Raw genomic sequence first — 12,991 nt, 5'->3', positions numbered from 1 at the left:
TTAAGTGTCTGCCTTTGGCTCACATCATAGTCCCAGGGTCCTGGGATCGAGCCCTGCATCAGACTCCCCGCGTGGCAGGAAGCCTGCTTCTCCCTCTCCCACTCCCCCTGCTTCTGTTCCCTCTCTCGCTGTGTCTCTCTCTGTCAAATAAATAAATAAAGTCTTTAAAAAAAAAAGATCAGAGAGCAAAAAAGAAGATAGGGAGAGAGAAGCTCTTGACTCATAGGTAAAATGCAAGCTGAAGCAGCTGAGTGCATTGAGTCTAATTGGGATATGCACAAGTAAGTACAGTGTTCCTCACAAAACTCTCGAAGTGGTACTCAAAGTTTCTGCAGTGGAGTATGGCTAACTCAAGGCTTATAGTCCCCTCTTCTGGTTGTAGAGCTAGACGGTGCCCAGACTGTCAGTTCCAGCTGGCAGTCCCTTGCCTGGCTGGGTTCCTGTCCCTCGCCATCCATCTATGGGGTCTACCTACCCATTTGCTTTTTACTCTGGGCCTCTTGCTTTGACAGATGGTTTTAACTTCAAATTACAAATAATTTTCTCTCTGGGTACTAGCTCAGTCCCTAACTTATGTTTAACATTTTAGGTAATAGCCTGCCGTTCATCATCTTAAGCAATTTACAGATTTAAATTTACACTCTGTGTGTTTGTGTGTATGTGTATGTAAATACATATGTGTTCTAATACAAATAACTTCCTGCTTCAGTATTACCACACACAGCATTCTGAACCACAGGAGAGGAGAAAAGAGGAAGCCTCTAGTCAACTAAGGGTTCCCCACACTCCTATCACCATCACACCATACTGGAAGGACTCTAAAACCCCACAACTTGCAGAAATGTTGAAGAAGGACCTTCAAGTGTCAGGTAGGTAGTTGAATTCACCTGGAATTGAATTCACCTGGAACTGTAGTTGAATTCACCTGGAATTGTTCTCCCAAGTCTAAAAATCTATGACTCTTTGATAATTAACCTGAGTTGAACTCAGCCTTGAAATGGGACTATTTCCCATATCTGTCTTTTAACCACAAGTTATAAATCATCATGGTTGGCTTACAGTCAGGGGGAGGGAGAGGGAGGATCAGAACCCAAATGAAGTCACCGATTGACTGGTTGCAGCCAAGATTATAAAAATGAAGAAGACATGATTCTATGCTCAGAAAGTTCATAGTCTAGCAGGGGAAACTGAGCCTTTCTAGGTCATATCAGAACAATGTGACAAATAAAGTGATTTTATTTTGTTTTAAAGATTATTTATTTATTTGACAGAGAGAGATACAGCGACAGAGGGAACACAAGCAGGGGGAGTGGGAGAGGGAGAAGCAGGCTCCCCACTTAGCAGGGAGCCCGATGCGAGGCTTGATCCCAGGACCCTGAGATCATGGCCTGAGCCGAAGGCAGACACTTAACGACTGAGCCACCCAGGTGCCCCAATAAAGTGATTTTAAAAAGATGTGTACAAGGTGTCATGAGGCCACAGATGAGGGGCACCCAGCCTATCTGGGTAGGATGTAGAATTTGGAAATCATCAGGAGGAAGTGATTACTAAAATGGATCTTAAAATAAGAGTAGGACCTTTACTGGCATTTAAAGGGAGATACCAGCATTCTGGTGTATTGCTGTGTATGGAGGGGAAAATTCTGCTTTGGGACAGAGACATCAAGGGTGAGAGATGGGGCTAGAGATGTAACCAGGGGCCAGACCACAAAGGGCTTAAATGACTCCTTAGGGCATTGGGGCTTTACCTTGTTGAGAGCAAGGAGCCATTGTTAGGTCTTGAGCAAAATGACATCATGAGATGTGCCCTTCAGATAAATCTCTCTGGTATGGCCTTGTAGAAAATTATTTGGGAAGACAAGACAGGAGGCAGGGAATAGTTAGGAGAGTGTTGTAGTAATCCACAGAGGAGATGATAAGTGCCTGAACATGGGTGTTGGTAGTTAGGGGAAGAAATAAAGAGAAATATTACATGGTGAAATTGGGGGGCTCACCAGATGATTGGGCATGGGGAGGGTATCAAATGGGATGGATTAGGGACAACTTCCAGGTATCTACCCTTGAGTGTCACTTCCCCAGTGAGGCCTTTGCTGGCCACCCTATTAAAACTACATCATCCTTACCAGCGTTCCCTATCCCCTTCATTGCTACATCTTTCTCTATAGCTCTCATGCCATATTATATAATTCCATCACCATCTATCTCCCCCCACTAGAATATATGAGGCTCTTCAGGACAGGGATTTTACTGCCATATCACAAACACCTGGAGCAGTCACTGGATCCTACCATGTGCTCAGTCTAGTGTGTGCTGAATGAATGCATGCAAGATGGTATGCCAAGAAACTGAGAAAAGGGATGTAGGAAGATGAACAGGTCTAGAGAAAAAGTTGTTGAGTTCCGTGTGGAAATTTCTGGATCGCTCCAGGGAAGGCTCTGTAGGAAAAATAAATATAGAGTCTCAGAATGTTAGACCTGATAGATAACCCAGAGACTTTCTATACAGTTCCTTCACCTGGGGAAGAAAGAAACTGAGGTCCAGAAAAGTGAGTGACTTGCCCATGTCAAAATAAACACTGACTAGATACTAGCACGGCTGGGCTGGACACTCAGGCCTCCTGTTCCTGGCTCCATACCTTTAGTGTTTATGCCTCACGTTGTCTGGTTTCTGCTGACGTGAGAGATGGCTAAAAATCACTTGCCTTTGACCTTCAGCTAGAACTTAACGAAACTGCTAAATGACTGTTTTCTTCCGAGTTAGGTGGGATGCCATTGGAAGATTATTACATAATCTTTATCAGGAAATGAAATCAATAATACATGATAATCCTAAAAATCACTCAGAAATTCCAATCCTACATATTATACCACCAGAGAAGGACACATATGTGCACCAAAAAACATACACAAGGTTATTCATAGTGACATTAATCAAAATAGCCTAAAACTGGATACAACCCAAATGTCAAACGGAACAGATAAGTAAATTTTCTTTAAGGTGTTATATTTTACTAATGTTATTAAATAAATAAATAAATAATATGAAAAAATGAAAGATCTAAGACATCTACCCATGCACAAATCATTTTATGAGCACCTACTATTGCAAGGCAGATAGCCACTCTCAATTATTGGATTACTTATCATTGTACCTCATATGGCAGGCTTTTGGGGAGGGTACTTAGTTCTTTTGATAAAGTGTCAGCAAGTTCATTGTTCTGAGAGCAGAGGCCTAATGCTAAGCCCATCCACCCATCTGTGGTCCAATAACCAAGCGATGATGATGGAAGGAGCTCAAGATAAATATCTCTCCTTAAGGGCTAGATCTGCAAATTCTACTCAAGCTCTTAACAGTTACTTTCAAGGTAGCATGCCTGAATGGGATGCCTTTATCAGAAAATATGATCAATAATAGATGATAAATGACTAACAAAATGTATAACCTTAATGTAAATTTTTTAAAATTCTAGTTGAGAGTAGGCTACCTTACAAAAAAGATTTCACATTTCAAAAATGGACTTAAAGTCAAAACTTTTTACCTTTTAATCAGCCAACTATCCATCTGGCATTTAAATCCCATCTTCTGGGAGACAAGCTGACCTGGTGGGTTTCTTGTATTTTAAACAGAAATATATACAGCAGCTCATTAAAACCTCACCCTAAATTAAAGTCAGACTACTTTAAGGCCAAATTACCTTAAATATAGCATGTTTTAGTGTTAAGTTCTATATCTATTTTTTTAAAGATTTATTTATTTGTTATTTGAGAGAGAGGGAGTGTGTGTGTGTGTGTGTGCAGGGATGGGGGAGGGTGCCGAGGGAGAAAGAATCCCAAGCAAACTCCCTGCTGAGCATGGAGTCAAATGCAGGGCTAGATCCCACGACCCTAAGATCATGACCTGAGTTACCCAGGCACCCCTGTTCAACATCTCTTTTCATGTATTATATGTGAATTTTTGTAGAGACCCGTAAGAAGTATATTACAGTGTCAGGAGCATTCACTCCCTAAACCAAGAGTAAGGCCACAACAGAACCAAAACTCAGATGGGTGGGAGCAGAAACCAGAAATGACTCTGGAAAATACTTCGGGAAATAAGAAACCCAGAGCTTAAAGCAAAGCATAAACCACAGCCTTTTTTTTTTTTTTAAGATTTTATTTATTTATTTGACAGAGAGAGAGCGAAAGAGGGAACACAAGCAGGGGGAGTGGGAGAGGGAGAAGCAGGCTTCCCATGGAGCAGGGAGCCCAACGCGGGGCTCGATCCCAGGACCCTGAGATCACGACCCGAGCCGAAGGCAGACGCCTAACGACTGAGCCACACAGGCGCCCCTAAACCACAGCCTTCTAATTCTGAGATGATAGTGGGGAACATCTGTTTACCAGTTAAATTCACTGTCACTTACATGAGGGAATACATTTAATGGACAAAGCATTAAGATCACTGAAGGATGACATGTTTTGTTTGCAGTAATGTGTGACCATGCAGCCTTTCCAGCCAGCACTCAGTTATGTCCAACACCACTGAATAGTCTGTGAGCCCCTCCCATTACATCAAACTTGCCTTGCAAGCCTCTGTGTGGCAAAGAAACCCAAGCTGCTCTGGATAATCCACGCTGCGATCCCAGGACCATAGAGCAAGTGGAACATTCTCCTTGGAGATATTTAATGCTGAGGAGCCACAGAATCTAAAACCATGAAACTAATAGTCTAATGACTTGGAGTTTTTATGGTTATTTCAATCATCATTTAAAAGAGATAGAGCTACAGAGAACTTTCCTAAACACCTTGACTAATAAACTGTCAGTGTTTAAACAACAATTACATTATGAAATGGAAATTAGCTGTTATGATCAAGCCATATGGCTAATATAATTGATTGGTTCATATTTTTAAGAAGATGGAAAGCACAACTCAAAGAATAACTGAATGGATTTTACAAAATTAACTAGAAGCGATAAGTTCTATTTTGTTGGACAGGTTGGGGTTTTTTATGTGAAGAACAGAGAAAGAAAAATTTTTGTTATTTCTGATTTTGAATGGGAACTCTGAATAAAAGAAATCAATGATCTGATTAAGTTAAAACCTCCTTGCACAAAATGGAAAACAAAATGGAAATTTGCACCTCTATATGCAAAATAGATATACATATATATGGGGCAAAGAGACTTTAAAATGAGAAGCTAGGGGCGCCTGGGTGGCTCAGTCATTAAGCATCTGCCTTCGGCTCAGGTCATGATCCCAGGGTCCTGGGATCGAGCCTGCATCGGGCTCTCTGCTCAGCGGGAAGCCTGCTTCTCCCTCTCCCACTCCCCCTGCTTGTGTTGCCTCTCTTGCTGTCTTTCTCTCTGTCAAATAAATAAATAAAGTCTTTTTTTAAAAATTAAATAAGTAAATAAAATAAAATGAGAAGCTATACAAATATTCACTTCCATAGCTGATAGCATGAGAAAAAATGGTTCTGGGTTTTCTCCCTATTTTGAAAGTACACTTCAGCATATTTGGAATAACTCTGCAGTTTTTTCATGCTTTGACCATGTTTTATCTGCAGCCCTCCTCTAATACGTGACAATTTCCTGCACTGATACTGGAGAAACTGAGATGTGTTTACAGGAAAATATCCCTGGGCCTGATGGAGACATGTCTTGAGTTTTCGAGTGGCAAATGGGGCACAGTTGTCCCTTCTCATAACCGAGTGTCCCGAACCCCCTCCCTTAAATTCATGTTGGCTGCAGGTCGGGATTGAACCTTTTCTTCTGTTGCTCTTTCAACCTCAATGAAAATAATCCCTAATCATTCTGCACTGAAAATATCTGTCCTTTGGGGTTTCTCTTCTTTGCTTAGGCTTTGTTTGAGGGTTATTGTTTGTGTTACTGTTTTTGTGAATGGTTGGCTCTATCCTCCTGGGTTGCCAGGGCAAAGTGCTTGGATATATATTATTTCTTTTAACTTTCACAAAGATCCTTTAAAGGAGGCATTATTATCATCATCCCCATTTTACAGATGAGGAAATTAAGAATCAGAGAGGTTAATGAATTTGCCCTTATACTTTATTTTCTGGTAGAGACCAGAAAGAAGCCAGATAGATCACTTCTAAACCTGCATTATTTCCACTGGGTCATATGCAAAAAGAAATTTGCTCATTGCTTTTCTTTGCCCTTTGAACTGGGTTTCTGGAAGGTGGAAGTAGCTAATGTTACCTTAATGTTAAAAGAAAGAAAGAGAGAGAGGGAGGGAGGGGCGATGGGGAGATAGGGAGGGAAGAAAAAAGAGGTTTCACGGCAGAAAGAGCAGAAAGGGGACCTTGGATTATGGAAGTGAAAATGAATTTTTCTCAAGTCATTTAGGCCAAAGCCTGCTTGGCATTTTTTAAGCCCCTTGGACTACTTTTGACCCCCCGGATCCTGATCATCTGGGTCTCATCCTGCCTATACGTTAGCACAGGAGACAGAGGATCTTGGGATTGCCCTGATGTGTGCATAAAGGGAAATGACATACGGCGGGCCTCCTATAAGGCACACTGCTTTCTGTGTGAGGTGAAATAACTCATGAAGTCCTTATGACCCTTCTTTGAAGTAGGACTATCGCTCATCCCCATCCTACAGAGAAGGACACTGAGAAAAGTTAAGTAACTTGCCCAAGGTCTCACAGCAAGTAAATGGTGCAGGTGGAAATGGGGGCTCAGACTTGGCCAAGGGGAAGCCGGGAGCCAGTCTCAGGCCCACACTGTTTCACTAGAGCCCTCCTTAGTGATGGCCTGGACTCAGTACAAGGATCTCAACGCAGCTATTAATGGTGGGGCAGATCGCTGAAAGAAGAAGGAGGGGGTGGGGAAGCGGGCCCAGGGACAGGCGCTTTTGCAGGGACTTGAGCTGCGATAGTCCAAACCCTCCTCTACCGATGAACTTTAGAAAAGCAGCTAGACAGAAAACCTGGGCGTCGCCAGAGTCCCAACTTCTAATGACCCTTTGCCCTGCAGTTGGGGACGCGTGCCCACCTACAACAACCGAGGTCCTTGGGGCTGTGTGAAGTTCAGGCACGGTAAGAAGGAACTTGGCCCCCACAAACACCGCTGGCACGTTATAAAAAGTCCCTCCAGAATGACGGCCCTCTGAAAAGGTGAGGCTCCCTTCTCCCCAGAGCAGTATCTGGGGAGCCAGCACTTTTCAGAAAATCTCCAGATGCGTCCGGGCATCCCCAGGGAAGCTTTTCTAGCCATCCGTCCCTGTCCCCGGATCTCAGGCCTGCAGGTCACAAGGAGGGCGCGTCCACCGCTGGAAACACTTTGGCGGCTCGGCCGGCCCAGCTCGCGGTGGGGCCCTGCCTGCCCCAGCGCCCCTTTCCAGCGAGGCCTGGCGGCTGCCGAAGCCACATCCCCTCTCACTGAGTCTGGCCAATCCCGGGCTTCTCCGACCCTCGCCGCGCAACTGACTACGTCTGGCGGCTTGGAAAATCGCAGAGGCTGTGGGTCCAGGGCCGCCCCCAACAAGCCCTCGGCTTCCTCCGCGCACGCGGCTGCGGGCCCACCCTGAAGTCCCCTGGTTTGTGGGATTCAGTGCATCCGTGACCTTCTTTAGCTTCTGTTTCTTCAAAGATAAACGGAGACGGAACCGAAAGTGGCCGTGAGACTAGGAATGGCCATCGGGTCCGAAACAAACGTTTATTCTCCTTTCCTTTCTCTTAAAAACAAAAACAAAAACAAACAAACAAACAAACAAACCTCTGGCCCTACAAGGTCACTAACGCTCAGGGCCAGAGTTGTGCGAGAGACTGGAAGGCCTCGTAGATTTTCGCCAGGGCCGCGAGTCTGGGAGCCGGTATAAACCAGCAGGCGTGGCCCTGCTCCACGTCAGGGGTACCAGGATCGCGCCCGTGGTCCCGTCCCCACTCTGGGCCTGCGAGGCCGCAGTGGGTCAGGATCCGCTGGTCTGGGGAGAGTAGGGGCACCCAGGCGGCACTCTGCTGGTTCCAGGCTCTTGAACCCGCCGCATTGTGAGCTCCTCGCGGCGGGACGGGGCTCTGGCATCCTGACCCACGTGCGCCGGTTGGGGAATGTAGGATTCTCGGCAGGGCAGCTCGCCACTTTTAGCGCCAAGTCCCTGAGCATCTGGACCTCTGCCTTTCCCCACCAGGCAGCCGACCCTATCCTCTCTAGCCTCAGAAACCGCGCGGGGAGCTCCGCGCTGGGGAGAGCTCAGGTTTGCACAGCAAGCAGAGGACAGAGGTCAGAAATACGGCGGGTCACCAACCACAAAGGCTGCTGGGACTCCGGAACCACAAGTGAGGTCTGCCACTGTTCAGTTTTCAAAGTGTTAAAGTTTCCAGTGCACACGGCTCATCGGGGTTCAATCTCCATGATAAACACCAATGATGTACTAAGAAGACACTAGCAGGTAGGACTTGGGTAAGACCAACTAGGAGTATGTCTGATTGCAGACTTTCAAGAGTCTAAGCAAGGCAGATATAGAGGCCCTTTTCCCATGTGGGAAAACTAAGGTTTTCGATAGAAGATTCCAGACGCTTAAACCTGAACTTGTCTGGCACAGCCAGTGGCCCCAGTCCCCTGGGCCAGCCGCTCTGCCTCACCTGGAACCCTTCCAACATCCCCCTGGTTCCTATGGATTGCTTGCGTTGGGAGTCCCCACGTGCAGGCGGTCAGGGTCTGCACCAGGATGATTTCCCGGCGGGGTGGAAAGCGCCATTCCTCTCCTGGGCCCCCACCCCCACCCCTGCACCTCGGACCACAGTGCTTTAAGAACATTGTCACTACACTTGATGCGAAGACCACCCATGAAGCAGTCAACACCAGTGCAGGCAGCCCAAAGGCTCTGTAGCCGTGGAGTCCCATGCACCCCCAGACCAGCCCTGTGCAATCACCAAGAGGAGCCCTAGAACTGCCCATAAATTTCAAAATTGGCAACCGAGGCTCAGACCGGAAACTGATGTGCAGGGTTCACACACTTGAGTGTGTCCAAGCCAGATCTCCCGCCCAGCAGGCTTTCTCTTGTCTGCTCAGCCAGGGAAGACAGGAAAATTAACTACAATGAGTGTATTTCCTAAACGCTAACTATATGCCAAGCAGACTTTAAAGGGCTTTATTTCTCGTACAAGCTGCTCACACAAAACAATTTCTATTGCTATATGCATACCCATTTTACAGAAGAGAAAACTGAGATGCAGAGATCTGTTGATCATTTACCTGAGCTCTAGCCAGGAGGAGTTGGATAACCTGCTGCTTTAATTTTAGAGGATGGAATGTGGAGCGTGTTGGTGAAGGAGGTAGCATGTGGTCTGCAGGGCTCTACTGGGCTCCCTGATCCTTTAGTTCTCCCAGGTCACTCACCACCAAAATGTGGGAAGCATTTCCAGGGCCACTACTGGGGGTTGGGGGGAGAGGAGGAGGGAGGACTGAGCTGAGGACCTCCAACCTAGGGACAGATTCATCTCATCTGGATTCTAATCTTGACTCTGGATGTTTTAGTTTCGTGACCTTGGGCGAGTTGTTTAACCACTCTCAGCTTCTGTCTTCTCTGCTATGAAACAGGAATGATGCAGAATGCAGGCAGGCAACTCCCTGTGAGGGTCAAACGAAGTAAGAGACTTACTTTTTCCTCTTTTCTTCCCTTAGGTTTCCTCATGCCTAGCACGATGCCAGAGATGTAGAGAATGCTCAAGATAAGGCTTTTTTTCCTTTCCTTTTTGCTTTTCTGGAAGCAGAGCAGGCTGCACGTCAGGCTCCCACTCCGCCTTGCCTGCTGCCGGGCTCTGCCCAGGCATGTCTCAGTAGAGCCTTCTCCCTTGACCTCAGGCCTGGACCAACTGACGCTCTGGGGTCTGGCCTTGGGGGCTCTGAGAGCAATAGCAAGGGAGGCTAGGGTGGCTCAGGAAAGGAGCAAGGCTGGTCTGCAGACTCACCACTCGTTCCTGTTAACCAGAACACCTAATAGGCAGAACTTTAAACTCTAGAGTGAGCCTCACACGTACTAACTCAATCTTCCCAACAACCATTAGGGTAGGACTGTCCCTATTTTATGGATGAGGAAATTGAGGCACAAAATGGACCAGTAACTTGCCTGTGGTCACACCACCAATTAATGACAGAGAAGGTATTCAAACCAGGAGGCAATACAGCCTCTCCCCTTGGGGAAATGGTGGCTGTGGGAGGGGAGGAGGCTAGTTAGAACCTGAGTCTGCAAGTTTCCCACACCACCCTTAGGTCTGGAGGCTTATAGACCACAAGGCCCTGTGTCCCTACCCCTGCCTCTCGTCCTCCAAAACTACTTCCCAAAAGATCTGGAGCCCACTGCCTGAGACCAGCCTCCCAGCTGCCTCCCTCATCAATCTGTCAGAGACACTATTCCGTCACTGTCCTGGGTGCCTCTCTGGGACCAGGTCCCTCAACTCTGCAGGCTTGGGACTCTTTTCTCTGCTTGCAGATCTGGTCAAATTCCTAGGAAACCTCTGCCCTCCTTTCCTTCATCCCATTTCCTCTCCTCTAGAGACCTGAATGGCATAGAGGCTGTGCAATCTCTGGTCCATCCCTTCTGCACTGGGTGGGAGTGTTTCTTGGCAGAGCCAGAGGCAGTGGAGAACTGGGCTCTGAACGATGGATGTGGGGAGAAACCAGCCCAGGGAAGAACCAGTGCCCCTCCCACCCCTGCCCCTGCACAGCATGCCAGCTGGGGACTGCACCCCGCCAGACCCTGACAACAAGTCACTGCCTCAGGGGAGGCCCTCCATCCCTTGCCTCCTGACTAAAGGTGGCAGTTAAGGCAGACGTTTCCTGACCCCTGCTTTCCTCCCCCCAGAAATTGAACCTCTCTGGCCTTGCTGGCCCCGTCCCTGCTTGCCCTCCCATCAGCAGCCCTGGGCGCTTCAGGAGCCTTTGGCCTCTTCTCTCTGCTCCCTCATTTATTCATTCCTTCAATCAACAAATATTTATCGAGACTCTATTCTGCTCAAGGCTCTAGAGAACCTGAGCTAAAACCTAGTGCTTGCCCTCCCTCCTGCCCCATCGGAGTTCAGTCCACTGAGAGGAAAAAGCAGGAGTGGGGGGAGGGGGGAAGAAATCAAGGAAGGTCGCCAAAAGAGGTGACGTAAGGGTCCCTGGGAGTTGGGGGGGGCGCTGGAGAAGCTGATGGGGATGCCCCCGAATGGCCCCCTGGACCTCGCCTCCTCATGGCCTCCCTCAGGACAGCCTGGCGGTCAGAGAGGCAGCCGGCGGGGCTTGGAGCCTGGCTGAGCACTTTCCTGCACTGGTCGCTTCTCCCGCCCCTGGGAGTCTCCTGCAGCTCGGCCCCCAGAGCTCTGTCCGCGACACACTCAGAGGTGGCCTGGCCGCTGGCCTCCCCTCACCACTCCTGGGCCCGTGCATCTGAGCGGTGGTGATCCGCTTCTACAAAGCGCCCACCCCCGCCCCGAGGTGACCTGGACAGTCAGCGGGGCTGAGAAGCCCAGGCGAAGGCCCGCGGTGTGGGGGAGGGAGAGTCATGGCGGCGAAGGCCGGGCGCAAACGGTCGCGGCCGGGACTGCAGCCTTTACACTTTCCCCCCTGGTCCCCATCTTCTGGCTTCTTGCCTCCGTGGCGCCCGTTTGGAAACCGCAGGGAACACGCATCCCCCAGGTTCCGCCCGCGGCGGCGAACACCTCCAAGTTCGTCCTGCCGCGGTTCCGACCCCCTCCCGGGGAGGGTGGGGAGCAGCGGGGACCACTGGGGCGTCCCGCTGCGGCGGCTTTGGAGCCCCGCGCCCTTGCGGAGCGTAGACGCGACCTGTCCCCAGCCCCCCCACCCCCACCCCCACCCCCACCCCGGCGCCCAGCTTCACTCGCACCGCCCGCTGCCCTCGCAGAAACGCCGGCCGCCCTTACGTGCCCTTTCGCCTGGTCTTCTGCACCGAGCGCGGAATGGAGGGGGCATCTCCCGGCTGCCGGTCCTCTAGCTGGGCGCCGGGCCAGGGCTGAACTTGAGAAAGCAGAACCCCTTCGCGGGGTCGAAGCTGCGATCCGGGCAGCCCTTCAAGAAGCTGACCCGCCCCAAGGAGGCAAGGACCTGCCTGGGAGAGGCTCCAAGATAGGGTCGTGAGGGGTGGGGGGTAGCCCACCTCACCGCACACCGGCTCTGCAGCCCGGCCTGCCTACATCCCAGCCTCAGCCTTCTGCCGGCTCGAGAGGGCCAGGGCCCTTCCTGTTTGGTCAACACAAATACAGATCTACCGGATGGGTACCCCCCCTTCGGAGGGCAGCTCCCGAGCACTGGAGCTGCCCGTGCCACGCTTTGAGGGCCAGCCTTCTGGGGCAACTTAGCCAAGAGGCTAAGATCACCACCGGAGGATCTGGGTCGTGGGGGATTGAACTCCAGTCTACCATTTAGAAAAAGTGTTCATCACAGAGCCAGTTTACCCCTCAGTAAACTGGAGATAATAGTAGAAACCGTATCATACAGGTGTGGAGAGAATTAAACGAGTTAATACACAAAAGTGCTTTTGACCGTACCTGTAAAATGGAAACACTTTAACGTTAACTGCCCAAGATAAAAAGTGGAGGGGGGGGGGCCGCAATGGAATGTAAGGAAGTCCCAGTGGAACCCCCATTTTAATCTTCCTGCCTCCCTGCAAAGCCTTCTGACCTGGGGCTCTGATCTTGCCCGAGAAAACTTGACTCAGGCCTGGCGATCAGGGTGGGCAAACGAGCGCGGCTTATGCAGGGATTGGGGAAGGAAATCAGAGCTTGGAATATGAGGCCTAACCCTGCCCTCCCGCAGCTTACACTCTGGGGTGGAACTTGGGCTAGCCTCCCTCCCCCCTCCCAAAAAGCTGCCAGACGGCCTTGGCATGAGGGTTGTTACAGCGCGGTCACCAGCTTCCTAGACTCAGCTCTCCCCAAAGGGCTCATTAAAACCCCTTGCCAGCAGCCCCCACCTCAGGAATAAGTTAAACCGTCTGCTGATCTGACTTGGAGGAACCAAGGGTCTCCGGAGGCTGCCAGGTTTACCCATCC

The sequence above is a fragment of the Leptonychotes weddellii genome, chromosome 3 (genome assembly GCF_054177405.1).
Source record: "Leptonychotes weddellii isolate Sample4059 chromosome 3, ASM5417740v2, whole genome shotgun sequence".
NCBI classification, from domain to species: domain Eukaryota; kingdom Metazoa; phylum Chordata; class Mammalia; order Carnivora; family Phocidae; genus Leptonychotes; species Leptonychotes weddellii.
This window is presented reverse-complemented; position numbering follows the sequence as displayed.